We start from the raw sequence: 18,099 nt of genomic DNA on the forward strand, positions 1-18,099 counted from the left end.
AAAAAAAAAAAAAAAAAAAAAAAAAAAAAAACAAAAAAAAAAACCCTCAACCAAAGGGGAGTTAAAGAGAACATCCCTGAAGGGCCCAGGAGGATGAATCTGTTTTGGCATCTATCTTCCCACGTGATGCTCCAAAGCCATAGAATGAGAGGGAGGAGGTCAGGAGTGGTGGCTCTCATCCACAACCCCAGCCCTTGGGAGATGGAGACAGAATGAATTCAAAAGTTCAAAGTTAGCCAGGCCTTCTTGAGACTTCGTCTCAAAAACACAAGCCATCGGAGCACTTGGAAGGCAGAGGGAGGGGAGAAAAGAATGTGTCTCATAAAGTTGGGGTACATTCCAACTAACCAACATCCACAGAACATCAAGTGTCTGGGCATCCAGTGCCACTCCACTATTCAGGTCCAGTTCCTGGGCCACCCCTTGCTCCAGAATAATCTTCACAAAGAATAACTGAAAGGGTTTGATAAAGACACCAGCTGTTTCCATGACTTCCCCCCCCTACTCTCCCCCTCCTTTCCAGAGCACAGTTCAAACTCACATCAAACAGTTAATACAACTGACCGTCAGTAGGAAGGAGAAGCCTGGACTAAAATAGCAGGAAGAGTGCCAAATGGCCCCACTTGGAATGCTTGCTTGGCTCAATTTAAAAATAAGAAACTTTTGTCATCCACTCCCTCTGTCCAGTTTAATTCTCTTTACAATCTACCTTTCAAGTGTCAAATGGGTTTCAGTTTCTTCCTTACCAAGTCTATTTTCAAATCTCAGAGAATGCAGAGGGAGTGTACATAAATAAGGCTCAATGCAAAATAATGTCTGAGGGATGGGAAAGATTTCTGAACTGCAAAAACAACCTTAGTCCAGAATCCCCCCTGCCCCCAACAACAAAGTACAGCAGAGACAAAGGAGAACACAAAGCTAAACAAGCTTGATGCTGACCGTTTCTTATGGCTTTGGTAACCAGGCGAGACCAGTAGCACAGCCTGGATGTAGAACATCCTGAATGTTCAGGATAGAACACTTGTAGTATGCATGAAGTGTTCTGCAGCACTGAAGGGGGGAGGGGGGCAGGGGGCCATGACCAGCTGTCCCCCACCCATATTCCAAGTTAACCAGAGTTAGCCAAGAAGGAAGTTAAGGAAGCCAGCATTTCCCTTTCAGACAGGAAGTAAATCGGCCCTTCCTGTGAGTTTTAAACAAATTGTACAGCTGGGGTTTCAATGCTAACATCCTCTCTTGAATCTGTTCCACAATTTCAAAACTGCAAGGGGGACATGGAGACATGGTCTAAGGTTACCCTTAACAGGCAACTTAAGTTCTCCACAACTTGCTACATATTGAAGTAACCTTCAAATCTGGAACCCCAAAACAACAACAGGTAACACTCAAGTAGATAATTTCAAATTAATCAGCCCCCACCTCATGTCTACCACCACAAGCCAGTTAGTCTGCTCAGTTCAATTAAATACCCACCCACATGAGAATTCAACCCCAAGGGATCACAGTCATTTGGGAATTCATATTTTCAAAAATGCTACGTAGTGATTCTCACAGCCTGTAGAAAATCATGTGATGTGTTCCTGACAATCTAACCACAACATTCCTTTGACAAAAGGGGCAGTAGTTAGAAAATACATTTGGGCCTGTTTCACTGTCCACTAGACAGTTCAGATCATTCCTCAGTCTGGATTAGAAACTCTGAAAGCGTGGACTTAAGTATAAGATGGTTGTAGCAGCATGTTAAGTCCTTTGTTTGTCTGCTCTGTTTGGTTTGCTTAGAGTAACTCTCAGTACATAGCCCAGTTTGCTTGTTGCTGGTCTCAAACTCAGTGATCCTCCTGATTGCTGGGATTACAGACCTAGGTCACCAAGTTCAGCTTTAAATATTTTTTTTAGACTCAGTACCTAGAAGGAAGAGTACCTTGCTACCAGGCCCACTGCCTATGGACCTGTGAGCTGCTCGCTGGAGTACATGCCTATTTACACTGCAGAAGGAACAACATTGTAAATGTTTTAATTTCCTGCAAAGAATGAATATCTATGCCAAATTCTTAAAGACTCGTTCCATATTCTACTGTAAAAGAATCCAAGTCCTAAATCTTCATTCAAGCATTCATGAAGCCTAGATATTTCTAGACTAGTTGATAATAGATGAGGAATAACCAGAAATTGAAACAGTAGGAGCTATTGCTGAATTTTTCCAAGCAAGTCACTTTAACTTCTAGTTTGAGACCAAATGAGTAGCAAAATGTCCTTAAAGAGCTAAAGGGAAAAGCATTTTTATGAAAATTGTGTGAGTGAAGATTTAGGCTAAAAAAGAAAAGAAAAGAAAAAAGAAAAGAACAGCATTATATGACAGTCATGACAATCATACATATGCTGGAGAAATAAGCATCAACTAGTTACTTAAAGTACCTTGGAAACCTTGCAGAAATCTATGGTTAACTAGAGTACTTCCCATATAATGCTACAGCTAGGAGAAGGGAATTGAACTGTTTCTTAGTCAACCAGTAAAGATGTTAATACCTAGCACAGAATGACAACCAGAAAACTGTATTTAGAGGGCAGAATGAGTAACCAGATCAAATACCAGATCTAAAGCCTCTAACAGAAAGAAAGGGAAAGCTGAGTATAGTAGCTCCTAGAGGTTAAACACAGCCTGGGGAGGCTCAAGAAGGGAAACTAGACTAACTACCTGGACTATGGTATAAGCTTGAGGATATACTCAGGGTAAGGGAGCAGTATCTCTTGCTGAAGTATCTCTAACAAACTTGCTAAGCCAGAAATCTTGAAAGGGAAAGTAGCCAGGCAGGTGCACGCCTTTAATCCCAGCACTTGGGAGGCAGAGATAGGAGTATTTCTGAGTTCGAGGCCAGCCTGGTCTACAAAGTGATTTCCAGGACAGCCAGGGCTATACAGAGAAACCCTGTCTCAAAAAAAAAAAAAAAAAGAAAGAAAGAAAAGAGAAGAGAAGAGAAGAGAAGAGAAGAGAAGAGAAGAGAAGAGAAGAGAAGAGAAGAGAAGAGAAGAGAAGNAGAAGAGAAGAGAAGAGAAGAGAAGAGAAAAAGGGAAAGTAAGTGTGAGTGACACAGGTCCTCTGGTAATCAGGTATTATCTAACTTTGCTATATGGGTTGCCAAAGAACACCAAATCACCAAATAGTTGGTTAGTTTTCAGTTCCTTCAAAATCAACCAAGCAAAGTGATTCAGTATGTACTTTGATGATCCTTAATAAATTAAATTTACATACCTGGAAAAGAAAAATAGAGCCCTAAGGTTACTTAACAAGGATAATCACCGCTGATACGAAAGGTAGAAATATGGATATGGTAACAGTGACCATAATTCTCCAGTCTCAGGAGGGGGATCCCTGAAACCTTCAAACCCCAACATTAAAAGGAGGAAGGAGGAACTTCAATCCAGGAATGGTAGCCTAAGCCTTAAATCCCAGCAGAGACAGCTGGATTTCTGTTAGTTCCAGGGAGGTAGATGCAGAGAGAGCCTGTCCCAAAAAAACAAAAACAAACAAAAAAAACACCCAGGAACTTTTGGTGAAATGAGCACAAGCAGTAGGTAAGTAGGGGTCCAAAGCACTTAAACAAAACCAACAAATGTAGACAAAAAGAAACTGTACCAGATCTGAGCTGCAATTTCTCCTTTTCCTAGACAACTATGTAGATAAGAAGAAAATCTTTGATGTTTACAAACACATATAAACTTATTATAACTGCACTTGTCTTGTGGTCCTCCAAAACAAGGGCCATCACCCCATACAGAATGTGCTAGTATGGTAAGCACTCTCATAGCGCTTCTACAATGGGGGAAAGGCTGGGACAGCTGTTGCCTCAAGTTAGTAGGAACACACAGTCACAGCTGTTGTCTCCATAGACCTACAGACAATTTTTCTTTGTACTCTGTAGTGCTAAGCAGGATCCTATACCAGTACTCTATCTTTCAGTATAAAGCAGCCCAGACAGGTAGGTCTCTGTTGATACTCACCCTCCACTATCTCTCTTTACCAGGGGCCAGCCTAGGTCTGTGCCTTCTCTATTCCTCTCCTGTGTATGACAATCACTCATTTCTTTTGTTCTCTTCCAAATATACCTTACATATAAGCCCTCCTTGATCACTCATATAACAATCCTCAGCATTTGAGACATGAAGTCAGAAGGATTAGGAGTTCATGAGCCAGTCAGGGCTTCATGAAACCCTGTTATTGATTGATTGATAGATTGATTGATAGATAGATAGACAGACAGACAGCAAACAGCAGCAAATACATACACACGAATTTTGCCCCCTTGGCCCCATATAGCTTCCATCCTATGTACTAATGCTTTTTTTCAGCAGAATTGTAACATATGTGCTTATATTCTCATTAAGTCAGTTTAGTTTATTATTATACACAGAGCATGGCACACAGCATTTTTTTGTGCATGTAGGGATCAAATCCAGGAAGTTGTTTATGCCAGGCAAATGCTCTACTACTGAGCTACAGCCATCCTCAACCCTCAGTTTTTTGTTTGTCTTTTTCTTTGTTTTATTTTGGTCTTTTCTGTTTTGCTTTTGGAAAGAGTCTTGCTATCTATCTAGTCTAGCTAGTTCCCATCTCCTGTCCTCCCACATTAGCCTCAGGTGCTAGAGCTGCATGTATACCACCACACCTGCCTTCTTCTAAGTAAAGATGTTTCTCATGCTCAATGAATACAGTTAAGTTAAAATAAATAAATAAACCAACTTCATTTTCCTTTTATTTAACTCCTTTGTTTAGTTGGTTGCAGGTCTGCTTTTTTTGAGACAAGGTCTCATGTTTCCCACTAAACTCACCACTTACCAACGGTAAGGTAATTCCTGGCCCTCCATTCTCTACTTCTCCATTCATGCACCATGACTAGCTCCTTTTTATTATTTTACAGTAATTTTTCATATGCATGTATATGTGTATGAACCTATGTCGTAAGGCAAACATGCAGAAGTCATCAAGTTTGGCAGCAAGCATCTTACCCACTGAACCATCTAACCAGTCCTATTTATCGATATTTTTGGCAAGGTTCACGATGTAGCATAGGCTGGCCTCAAACTCCCAATCTTCCGCCTCAGCTTCCTCAAAATACTGGGATTACAGGCATATGCCATACCAGGTTCTCTACTTTTTCTCTTTCTAACTGTGATCCTTAGGTCTATCTATGACTGGGGACTTCTATACACTTACACCTCCTCCTCCTTTGGCTGACCTTCAGCAGGATAGGTACTCAAGTGCCCAACGGTGTCCTAGTTTGCAAAGCCAGCAGAGGAAAGAACAGCAGAAAGGTTACAGAATTCCCCCATTCCAACAAAGAAGCAGCAGAGAAATCAGATTGGCATCAATTTCCCTTTTAAAATAGACTCCTCTATTTTAAAAGTAGACTGAATATACACACCAGCTACTTTATTCAATGAGATTTAATTCGCTTGCAATGAAATGGGAACTGCAGGTGCTTTGATAAAGGTACTGAAAAGTTGACCTACTTTCTATAACAATGTCTATGTCCTCAAACATCAGAATAAATTCTGGTGTCCTAAAATATAAGCTTCTTCAAACAAACATCTTGTCATTCAACAGTAAAAAATGTGCTGCTCCATTTCAATACAGAATAACATGGGTCACAAATACAAATGTCATTTATTTTGGGGAAAGTAAATTTCTTTTGCTCTACTATTGGCTAAGCTATGAATAACTAATTAGGAAAGACAGATGAGATCTGGAAAAAATAAAGATAAAAACTGAGGGCTGTGTGTACATGCCTTCAATCTCAACATGTGGGAGACAGAGGCTAATGAATCTCTGAGTTTAAGGCCAGCCTTAGACAGCCAGGGTTACACAGAGAAACCTGTAGGGTGGAGGGAGGGACACTAGTTGAATTACTGGATGCACCTTCATGTCAGTCTAACTCAAAGAAACCAGAGCTGCATCCTACACTTGTCTTTATCATCAATATAACCGATTAAAAATAAAAATAAAAATCTTGAGAAGACCATCAGCTGAAGGGACAGAATACAGAAAATGGGAAAGCAAGCCAACAGGGAAGGATCAGATGAAACAGTAGAGTCTAGACTGAAAATGTAAGAACTGGGTAAGGGGTGGGATGCTGGAGATGGCTCAGCGGTTAAGAGCACTGGCTGCTCTTCCAGAGGTCCTGAGTCCAATTCCCAGCAACCACATGGTGGCTCACAACCATCTGTAATGGAATTCGATGCCCCCATCTGGCATGTCTGAAGAGAGCAACAGTGTACTCACATACATAAAATGAATAAATCTTAAAAAAAAAAGAACTGGGTAAGGGAGCTATTTAAGGCTAAAGAGTACTAAAGAAATACTATTCAGAACCCTAGTTTCATAGGCTACATCGTATAAAGAAACTACAAAGCAGGTGAGGGGTAGGATGGAGAGAAGGAAAATTCTAGACTGGAGGAAACCTACAAGTTTCCTTCCAGACAGGGCTACATCTAAGATATGCAAACATCCCCCAAGCCCAGCTTGGCTTTTCTTCATATGAAAGCAGACTTTTCTTAGAAGCACACTTTTCACAGGAAGCATTCATGAACTCAAAATTTAACATGTCACAATTTTACAAATGTCCATAAATATGGGCTGCAAGTGGAATGTTTCCTGAATAAAAAAAAAAAAAAAAAAAAAAAAGAGGGAGCCTATTTCAATAAAAAATTAGCAAAAGCCTGCCTTTGTTTCTACACGTCCATTTATATAACCCAGCATTAGCTTACAAACTCCTGACTAGATAAGCTTGATGTGAAGAACCTGGCTCAAAATGAATTGTGACCCAAAAAGAGGGGGGCTGCTGGTGGTACATATCTGTAATCCAAGCAACTTGGGGGCAGAGGTAGGAGGCTCTTTGCAAGTTTGAAGGCAGTATAAATTCCAAGTCAACCATGGGTACATAGTGAAAGCCAGAAAACAAAAATCTGGTTCAAGTTGATGATAACAAACCCAATACAAACCCTTCTTGATCCACTCTTATCAAATTACATTTATCCAGAGTTCTCTTTTGGCTGGACACAAAAGGATGGGAGTAACCTGCAGTTCTTCTAAAGTCTTTGAAGAAATTATGAAGCTAATCTGGCAGTGCTACCTGTTTGTCTCCTTCCCTTTCTGGAAGAGTGTTTTTGAGCCCCCACCTCCACAGCTCCCTAAAAGTTGCTGCCCACTACCAAAATAAAATGTTTCTTAAAATTAACAGAACACTAGAGGCTTGAACAGGTCTGTAACCCTATCACTTGGGAGGCTGTGGCAGGAGATTTTGAGTATAAGCAAGTTTGCTACGTGGTGAAACTTTGTCTCAAAAAAAAAAAAAAAACTTTTTATAAAAGACATCTTGTCCAACAGACAAATAATGTTTATTCAGTGTTCTATGGCAAACAAATGCAAAGTATTAGTATGAAATATATACATTATAAACTTTAAATAGCAAACCAATTGTAATGACAATCTGATATATAAGAGTTAATACATTTTTGTTTGTTTCTGCATTAGAAGAGATCAAGCCTACAGCTTAGAGCATGTGAGGCAAGCACCCTCTGATATATATATCCCCATAGAAATTATTAAAAGCATCCCCAACTTAGAGAAAAGACCAGGACAAACAGTAACTAAGCAATTGTCCCAGGGTAAATCAGAGCAAGACTGGAACCCAACAGTCCAGCTCCAGAATCTTTTTTTGTAAACAGGACTTTCTTTTACAAAATTTTCCTTTCTGTTTTTTTTTAAGCATTAATTGTGCTATCCTTCTTTGCCTTATAACACTGGGGTATGTACTCTGTAGGAAATTACTTTTTTGGTTGAGTAAATTAAAAACTACTATGCAGCAGTTAAAGTGCTACATAAATGGGAGTAAGGAAGAGTTAATGTGATTCTTGAAATTTTTATTGCAAAATTCTGCATGTGTGAAGTAAAAACTGTAAACATCTCTTTACCAAACATCATATGAGATCGATAAAAACATTAACCAGATTACCTAGCACTAATCAGCACTTGAAAAAAACCAACTCTTTATGACTAGAGGAAGCAGGATGTGGTAGTACTTATCTCTAATTCCAAAACTAAGGAGATAGAGGTAAAAGGATCTCTCTGAATTTGGGGGCTAGCCTGATCTACAGAATCCAGGGCAGCCTAGGCTCCTAAACAGAAAGACCCTATCAAAAACAAAACAAAACAAAGACTAGGGGTAGCTCAATTGATAGACTATTTGTCCAGAATTTAGGAAGCCCTAGGCAAGGCCAAAGACAGCCTGGGCTACATAAGACTCTGTCTCAAAAATATAATTAAAAATAATTACACAACTAAATACAAATCAGTCATATTTTAGCTTCCCCTTTTAATTCTAAGCAGGATAGTGTTCATGCTCTATCAGTATTCTATTTGAAACCTTGGAGGCAGCTACATCTTTTAGGTCTATCAATTCCCATTTCAGCTTCGTGTAACATGGATTTGTTGATTTTTATTTTATGTGTATGAGTGTTTTGCCTACATGTATATATGTGTGTACCATGCGTACCTGGTCCCCACAGAGGCCAGAAGAGAGAAGAGTTCTCATATCCCTGGAACTGGAATTACACAGATGGTTGTGAGCCACCATGTGTGTGCTATCCTGTGCTAACCTTAAACACACACACACACACACACACACACACACACACCCCTACACAACCTCCAGGAAAAAAAGAACATGATATCAAGTGTAGTAGCAGCCTAGTCCTATAATTCACAGTAGCACTCAGGAGGCAGAGACAAGATTAGGAGTCAAAGATCAGCCAAGTTACAGGAGACCCTGTCTCAAACTGAGACTTTTAGAGAGGGAAAAAAAATGACATCAACTACATTTTCTTTGAATACTTATAATCAAAAACTATCATCCCAAAAACTTTGTGTTTTTGTTGGTGGTATATAAACCACTGACCCAAGCAGGGGTGAAAACCGTCTTCCTTGCTGCTCTCCACGTTTTTCCCCAGAAAGTGGATAGGCAGCCTTGACTGACTGAAGGCAACAGCTGCCTAAGCTATGAAAAAATTGCACCTTACTTCTTACACCGTTCTTTAGACTGACTGCCAAGAAAAGCTAAACCTTAAAGATCTTCCATTATTTCTTAGAAACTTTGTTTAAAAGAAACTAGTTGTGGTGACACATGTCTATAGCATCAGCATTCAGAAGAAGGGTCAGAGGGATCACAAATTCAAGGTGATCCTCAGTTACATGAGATTCCACCCCAACGAAATTATTAGGGTTGATGAAATGTCTCAAGAATAAAGGAACCTGACACCAAGCATCCGGACTTGAGTTCTAACCATGGAACAAGAACAGATTCTCTCCCATGTCCTAATTGTTCTGACTTCCACAAACCTGGCCTTAGCAGGAGCAGGGGCCTGCCCTTCACCACCTAACACAATGAAATGTATGTAAACAGAAAAATGGAAAGCATAAATAAAAATCTACACTACAGGTTACCATGAAAGTGTCAAAATTACACGGGAATGCAATTAATTCATGTTGTTCTGATTCCTGTCTCCATTTAAGCCTTCTCAGCCCCCACTAATTCCCATCAAGTACCTTAATTAAACAAGGCTTACTGAGCACCTCCGTTTGTAGCAGACACCACAACAGGTAATGAAGGGATAGATATAAGATAGTACCTACACACAAGCATCTCAAAGTCTAGAGTGAAAGATAATCATTTTTAATTCAGTATGACAAACATATTTATTACAACTACCTCCAAGCTTCTCATTCAACCAAAAGAGCTGAAAATTCTCTGGAAGACAAAATTTCACTAATAAGCAAACGAAGGTTGAGGCAAATCCCAGAAGTTAAAAGTAAAGAGTAACAGGACATGGTAGTGCATGCAACTAGACCCAGCACTTGGGAGGCAGAGGCTGATCGGATCTCTGTGAGTTCAAGGCCAGCCTTTTCTACAGAGTTCCAGGACAACCAGAGCAACATGGAGAAAGCCTGTCTCAAAATAAACAAGCAAGCAAGCAGGACTGGTGATGAAAATGGCAGAGTACTTTACTTGCCTAGCCTGTGTGAGGCTCCAAGTTCAATCCCCAGCACTGCAAAAGGGAAAAAGACTAATGGGACAGCAGTGGCATGTACATGATATGGTCCCTGCTTTTAGGGCTAAGATATCTATGCCAGCATATTCAGCTCTCACTTGCTCTAAAGAAACTGGTCTTTTACATACACTGTCCAAACTTGGTGCCTGTAAGTAACTACTAAAACACTCCTGCCTATAGCAAGGTTTCATTTATTTTAGTCCCAGCTATTATGTCCATTCTCTTTGGGCAATGGCAATGTACCCCTGGTTAGATTCATTGACTCTGTACTCAATCAGACCAGGGTCAATCTTGACCTCCACCAATTAAATAATGAGATGTTTAGCAAACCCCAGCTTCTTTGTCTGAAATTCATTTTTAAAAAATGGTTATTAGAGACTAAGTAGTCTATGCAAAATACTTAGCACACAGTAAAATAAAACAATGACAGGGAGGGTAGGGGATGGGAAGACCTAGAAGATACTAACAGAGGGCCGTCACCTACCACAATAGAAAGCAAAATTATACACAGCTAAATATTTTGATATTGCAATTGATAGTGATCTAAGCCGAATTTATCTGCCTGCATCCTGTCTCATCTACCCCTAGGAACAATGATTTGATAAACCTAAGGCTGGCATGTGATTACAGGAAGCTTCCCCTTTCTAAGATTTCCCAGAGTCCCAATTTTAGACCAGCTGAGACCATGATGACCCCCCCACCCCCTGGCTGTCCATACTGGAATCCTAAGAAAGGCAGCACTAGCACTCGAACCAACCACACACACCTGAAACTCAGACCCACTACCTTACTCACGTAACAAAGAAACTAACTGAATTCCTTATAAAGCAAACAAGAGAAGAAAAGCTATACAATTCATACTCATTTGTCATCATTTTCACCCCAAAACCAAAATAAGAAGCACAAAAAATAAAAATAATAACAAAATAAAAGATTTACTTATCTGTACTCTTTCCTATAATTCCTGAAAGAACCAAGGAAGGTGAAGTAAAAGACAAAAATCTTCCATCTTATCACCTCAAAAGGCTCTTCACTATACGGCAGGCCAAACAATACCTTAGTTTGTAAATAGTTCTGGACCCTAATGCTGCGCAACACGGCTTCACAAAGCTCAGTTTCCAAGCCGGACCCAGATCACCAGCAGTCATCCGAACCTATTTTCAAACTGCCTTTGTACTCCTCCTTCAGACTCTCATCCCTCCCCCTAAAGGTTGAGTGAGAAACCGACACTGGCAGCAGCAGAGCGACCCTCCAAAGACACACTGAGAAATCTCCTTGGAAAAGCATTTCAAAGGAAAATTGAAAAATTGGAAATGAGAACTATATAGCCCAACACACTGCACATATTGTCTTTTTTCTTTCTTTTCAATTACTTATTTAAATTCTGAGGTCCACACGTCAATTTTTTTCTGTAATCTTTGCCTAAATTATATGGAAAGGAAAAGAGGAACAAAACTTGTTTCCTCCAGAAGCCACAACCGCACAAGGACAAAACCATCTCGCAAGGAATGTCTTCCCAGTAGAAAAATATTCAAGGAAATGTTCTAGTCTAAAAAGAATGGGGGCAGGGACTATGAAATCAAAAGATTAAAGATTCATATCAGTTTAAAGGTAATGAGGAGCTTAGACATTAAGACCCATCTTGATACAATTAGAGCAATATCTATTCCAGCTCTAATTTCCATGCTGATTTCCATTTTAAAAGAAGAAAGTACCTATTTTCCAGCTACTGATGAGTTGGCTATATAATTATCTAGGATCTGCACATTTGCAAGAATGCATATACAAAAATCAAAGCCAAGCAAACCTTAAGGTCAGTTATAAAACATGAACCAGTCGCAGGCCTTTAGCTTTAACAGAGTTCTAACTTAATGGTAAGTTAATCGAGCAAGCAAACAAACAAACAAAAGACACCTCTAAAAAGCATCATTCCAGTGGCTTAAAAATAAAATTCCCTTTATGCTTTCTCAAACATGTTTTGCAAACTCCAAGTTTTCATTAAGTGGTTTCTCTTCACCCATCTATTTACAACCTACAAACCTTTCAGAGACCAAAAGGACTGAAAAAAAAAAAAAGACTTTCAGGTGTTCTGCTGTTTCACTCCGGTCAACAGAAAGAATGATTAGAATTTCCTTATCCTTTTAAAGGCCAAACATCACCATATCTGTAAGTTTAACACACAACACCTTCACAAATCTGTGCCATTAGAAGGACTTTTAGTACAAAAAGGAAGGAAGGAAGGAAGGAAGGAAGGAAGGAAGGAAGGAAGGAAGGAAGGAAGGAGCGGCAACTCAAGTTAACATAGATCCATTTGTTTCCACAAGGCAAAGCAAAGAGCCTCCTAGGCAGGCAGGCGACTGCGCTCCCACCCACCACCACACCTGGAAAAGTGAAAGAGGGATCCACCCAGGAACTGCAGCGCTGAAACCCTTCTGGGCCGTTCACGATCAGAAGGAAAAAAACAATATACCATTGAAACTCGAAAGCTTCCTGCAACTTTCCACTGCCACAAATTCAAAGGTGAGGGGGCTAAAAGTTCGGAAACATGGCAAGAGCCATCTGTACGACCAGCTTCCGACCAGGACCAATTCCTTCCCCAACCCACACACAACATGCCCCCAAAAAACAACTTTTTGAGCTCTGAAAAATAAGAGTATGTTAGCTAAATCCAGGGAAAAAAATAATATAAAAGTACACACACAAAAAGGAATTTACACAACTTCTACCCCTGGTTCCAACCAGCTTCCGGTATTACACCTAGAAGTTTGTTTCCAGGTCTTGTAAGTTTTACCTTTTCCTTAACTAAATAAAATACCAAGAAACCTCCAAAGTATTAAAAGTGAAAAAAATAATTGGTTAAAATTCACCGTCAGCACTAACAGGCTTTCTCGCCCTTTTAAAAGTCCCTCCAGTTACCATTAGAAAAATTCCACTTGAGCTACCCCTTTCCCAAGTAGTTATACACACATTTTTAATAAAAGGAAAAAATTTAAAAAGCACACACCTCAAATGTGGACTTCTAAAGCCAGTACTTTAAGAAACAAACCCAAAGCTTCACCGATGTGCTGAGAAAGACAAATCCAGCGAGATTCGCCGCCTCTTCCTCTTCCTCGTTCCAGGATCTTTCCTGCCTTTCTCCTCTCCCTCCGCGTCTGTCTCGCTCGCTTGCTCTCCCTCCCTCCCTCTTGATCGCTCTCTTTCTCTCTCCCTTTCCCTCTCTCTCTCCTTTTCCCCTCAGATCCAACACCTAAAATGGAAGTTGCACCCAGCCAAAGGCAAGGCAGCCTGGGTGGTGACAAACTGATCTGGCAGCCCTACCCTAGCTTTCCTAAGTGATGTCAGCCCCTGCGAGCTTCCAATAGGAACCAGGCATAAATCAGGGAGCTGACCTTATCCAATAGGAAACTTTATTATAGGAAATTAAAAAAAAAAAAATGGGGGGGAGAGAAAGACGAGGAAGTTTTATACATATATATTATATGTATATTTAAAGCGGAGACTATACAATTTCTAAGGAATTACTGCAGATCTGGGGGGAGGGGGAAGGTGCTAAATAACAAAGCATTTTAGAACGGCACGCCTAAGCCTCAGTTCTCTTTGATGAGGGTCTTGTTCCCTTTCCCTACCTATCTGGGTGGGAAACAGAAAAGAGCTTACTTTCTTTACCTCCTGCGGTTTGGTTTGGTGCTTTCTTCCCCAAAGTGTTTTACCAAAGGAAGTCAGGAAAGAAGGAAGGCGAAATCCCAGAAACAGGACTATATGCTGACTGGGATGGTAGGAAATATCCGAGACAAACTCAATTTCATTGTTTTGGCTTAATTGAATTAAAAGCTAATGGAGAAAATAAATGCTTGGACTTTTTAATAGCTTGTTATCCTTTCTGTTCTAAACTAAAAGAATGCAGAATCCACTGCACTATCTTCCCATCAAAACAATATGGGTTTGCCTGGGACAATAGGCAGAATCCAATAAACAAAGAGTTTAGAATAGTTAAGAATATCGTCATTAAAATAATTAAGAGAATGCTATTTTTTAGTCAACTCAAAATTACCTGGCTTTTTTATTTGACTTAAATAAAATATTATAGGGGTTTTCCTACAAATACCTTTAAAGTTTACAAGGGGAAGTGGTTGTGTTTGTTGTTGGGTTTTGTTTTTTCTTGGGTGGGGAGGTTGCTTTGTTTTCTTTAAGACAGGATCTCACTCTACCCCAGGCTGGCCTCAAACTCAAAAACCCCATGCCTCTGACTTCTGAGTTAAGGGTTGAAGGTATATTACCACCTGGTAAAACTGGTATGAGTTATTCACTAATTACTAAAGGAAGATAATGAGTTAGAAGGTTTTTCCTTACATATTTTAATTAGATTTCTTTGCGTGTGCATGAGTGCACACACACCACAGCAGTCATATTCATTCAGGTCAGAGGACAATTTGCAGGGATCAGTTCTCTCCTTCCTCCAATGTGGGCCCAGGAGATTAAACTTTGGTCATTATCTTGGTGGTGACCTTTTCTAGCCCTATTTTTAATTTATTTTTATTTTATTGTATTATTTGAGACAGGGTCTCATTATGTAGCCCTGACTGACCTAGAACTCTTGATATCTAGGCCAGGCAGACTGGCTTTGAGCTCACAGAGATGCACCCTGTGTCTGCCTCCTGAGTGCTGGGATAATAGGTATGTGTTCCTATTGGCTGCTGCAAAATGTATCTTCATAAAGCTTTCATAATCTATAATGGTGATATACTGGCTAAGAAGAGAGACTGTAGTCAAACTGCTGGCTTCCAGCTATACCTCTACATGTACACTAGTTCAGATGTTTGCACCACTATGAGACCTTGGCCAAATTATATAATCTCTCTGAACCTCAGTTTCCTTAGCTATAAAATGGAAATAACTGTCTCTCGCTGGAGAGACAGCTCAGTGGATAACTGCCCACTTGCTGTTCAACCATGAGGACCTGGTTCAGATTACAGCACCAATGTAAAGAGCCAGACATGGCTATATGAATGCCTATGGATAGGAGGGGAGAGTCCAGAGGGTCACTGCAGTTTGCTGGTCACCAACCCAGGTCCAAACTTAAAGCAGTAAGTCAGAGAGTCATAGTGCAGAACACTGGATGTTCTTCTCTAGCCTGTGTGCCTGTATATCATATATCACACATACAAATCTGTTGTCAGAATAAAAATACACATAAAAGTCACTTTTGCTTTTTAGTCAGACCTTGCTATACAGTTCCTACCAGTGAAAAACTCACTTTATAGCCTAAGATAGCCTTGAACTTCCAGTAACCCTACTGCTTCAACCTACAAACTACCAGGATTACAGAGATGGGCCACATTACCTGGCAACATAAATGTCGTCTAAAGATGTCTAGCATATAGTATAAACTCATTCAGAATAAACTGTTGGCCTGGGGGACATGGCTCACCAGTTAAGAGCACTGCCTGCTCTTGCAGAGGACCAGAATTCAATTTCCAGTACACACACTGTGACTCAAAGTCATTCAGAACTCCAGTTCCAGGAACTCTGAAGCTGCTACTTACTTCCTTGGGTACCGAATACATATGGTTCTCACACACACACATACATACATACATACATACATACATACATACATACATTTTAAATGAGATGGCTCAGTGGGTAAGGTGCTTGTCATTAGACCTGGAATTTGATTTTGATTCTCAGGCTCCACATGGTGGAAGGAAAGAACTGAACCTCACATGTTATCCTTTGGTTGCAACACACTCACCCTGGCATGTGCATACACACACACATACAAAAACTAATTAAAAACTAATTAAAAAAACAAAGAAGCCGGGCGGTGGTGGCGCACACCTTTAATCCCAGCACTTGGGAGGCAGAGGCAGGCAGATTTCTGAGTTCGAGGCCAGCCTGGTCTACACAGAGAAACCCTATCTCGAAAAAAAAAAAAAAAAAAAGGTGGGGGGTAGGCTAGAGAGATGGCTCAGCAGTTAAGAGCACTGACTGCTCTTTCAGAGGTCCTGAATTCAATTCCCAGCAACCACATGGTAGCTCACAGCCATCTATAATGGGATCTGATGCCCTCTTCTGGTGAGTCTGAAGACAGCTACAGTGTAGTACTATACATAAATAAATAAATCTTTTTTACAAGCGGGCATTGTAGTGTACATGCCTGTAATCCTAGCATTTGGAAAGTGGAGGAGGCAGAAGGGTCAGGAGTTCAGGGTCCGCCTTGGCTATACAGTACATTTGAGGTCAGCCTCGGCTATACAGTACATTTGAGGTCAGCCTCGGCTATACAGTACATTTGAGGTCAGCCTCGGCTATACAGTATATTTGAGGTCAGCCTCGGCTATACAGTACATTTGAGGGTCAGCCTCGGCTATACAGTACATTTGAGGTCAGCCTTGGCTATACAGTACATTTGAGGTCAGACTGAGCTATGGGAGACATTCTCAAAATATTTTTTTCTTTTTGAGATAGGGTTTCTCTGTGTAGCCATGGCTGTCCTGGAACTTGCTCTGTAGACAAGGCTGGCCTCGAACTCAGAGATTCACCTGACTCTGCCTCCCAAGTGGTAGGATTACAGGCATGTGCCCCCACCATTCAGCATTAAAATATTTTTTTAAAGAATGAATTGTGGATTAGCTATGTACCTGTTTGTTGCTAGTGTTTGCCTAGCATGCATGAAGCTTTGACTTCCACTCTCAACACCTCATAAAGTAGGTGTTGTGGCAAATACCTGTCATCCCAACCTGTCATCCCAGCAGGAAGGTCAGAAGCTCAATGTCTTCCTTGGCTATTTTGCAAATTCAAGGACTGGGCTACATGAGATCCTGTCTCTTAAAAAATAATAATAATAACAACAACAATAAAAACAATGGGACTGAAGAGATGATTCAGTATCTAAGTGCACTAGTTCTCTTCTAGAGCACCTGGATTCGATTCCCGGCACCTACGTGATGGCTCACAGCCATCTGTAACTCCAGTTCAAGGGAATCTAAGTCCCTCTTCTGGGCTCCAAAGGCACCAGACACACATATAATACACAGATATATCAGGCAAAACACCCATACACATAAAATTAATAAAATCATTTTATAAAACAAAAAGTAGGGGGTTAATGTGTGGTAGTAGTATTCTGGAGGGGGAGGCAAAAACATCTCTGTAGGCTCAAAGCCAGCCTGATTTGCATAGCAAGTTCCAGGACAGCAGGGTTCAAAACCAAACCAAACCAAACCAACCAAACAAACAAACAAATGAAAAAGCCAACAACAACAACAACAACAAAACAAAAACAAAAAAGGGGGCTAGGGAGGATAGCTCAGTATTAAGAGAACTTCTTGCTCTTCCACAGTTTAATTCCCAGACCCATAATTGATGATTCACAACTCTAGCTCTGAAGAACTAAACACCCTCTTTTGGCCTCTGTGGGCACCTGCACATGCATGGCATATACACACATATTTTTAAATTTTAGTTTTAATAAAAGAATTGGTATGGCCAGTCTTTACCCTGACACCCCCCCCCTCAAAGCTTTGAGTGGTTCACCACTGCCAAGTAATGCAACCAAGGACACATCTGGCATACACTTGTAACTCATTAGTACGTCTGTCTTCTAAAGTGGCACTATGGAAAGAATACCATCACTCTACAGATGAGAAATGAAAGCTCACCAAGGTGGCAGATCCCCGTGCCTTCCAAGGTACTAGATTTATACACTTTACATATGACATGTATCTCCATTAACTGTATAATCAGACCTTTCTTTATCTATATAACCTTGAATTCCATTCCTGCTCACTTAATCAGGCTGATAGAATCATTACCTACCCTCCCGTATTTAGTTAACCTTCATGAAGACCCTCATATTTACTTTATAGTGGTCAAAAACCAAAGTATATTACATTTGTTTTATACGATCTAGTTTTTAAACCAAAGTAGAAAGGGAAAGAAATATAATGTCCAGAAGATAATAAAAATTATCTTATTATCTAATTATCTTCTTCCATT

The 18,099-nt window shown here is 40.3% G+C and overlaps 1 protein-coding gene across 1 annotated transcript in view; it reads right to left on the minus strand.

Annotated features, from left to right (window-relative positions):
* The window catches only part of Ctnnd1 (catenin delta 1), a 52,488-nt gene extending 39,216 nt beyond the window's left edge, over nucleotides 1-13,272 (minus strand). Inside the window, exon 1 of the mRNA XM_029537046.1 lies at nucleotides 13,106-13,272. The gene's annotated coding sequence lies outside the window, so the exon portion shown is untranslated. The remainder of the gene's footprint in view (nucleotides 1-13,105) is intronic.
* Between the last annotated feature and the right edge of the window lie 4,827 nt (nucleotides 13,273-18,099).

This window comes from Mus pahari, chromosome 3, assembly GCF_900095145.1.
Source record: "Mus pahari chromosome 3, PAHARI_EIJ_v1.1, whole genome shotgun sequence".
Lineage (NCBI taxonomy): Eukaryota > Metazoa > Chordata > Mammalia > Rodentia > Muridae > Mus > Mus pahari.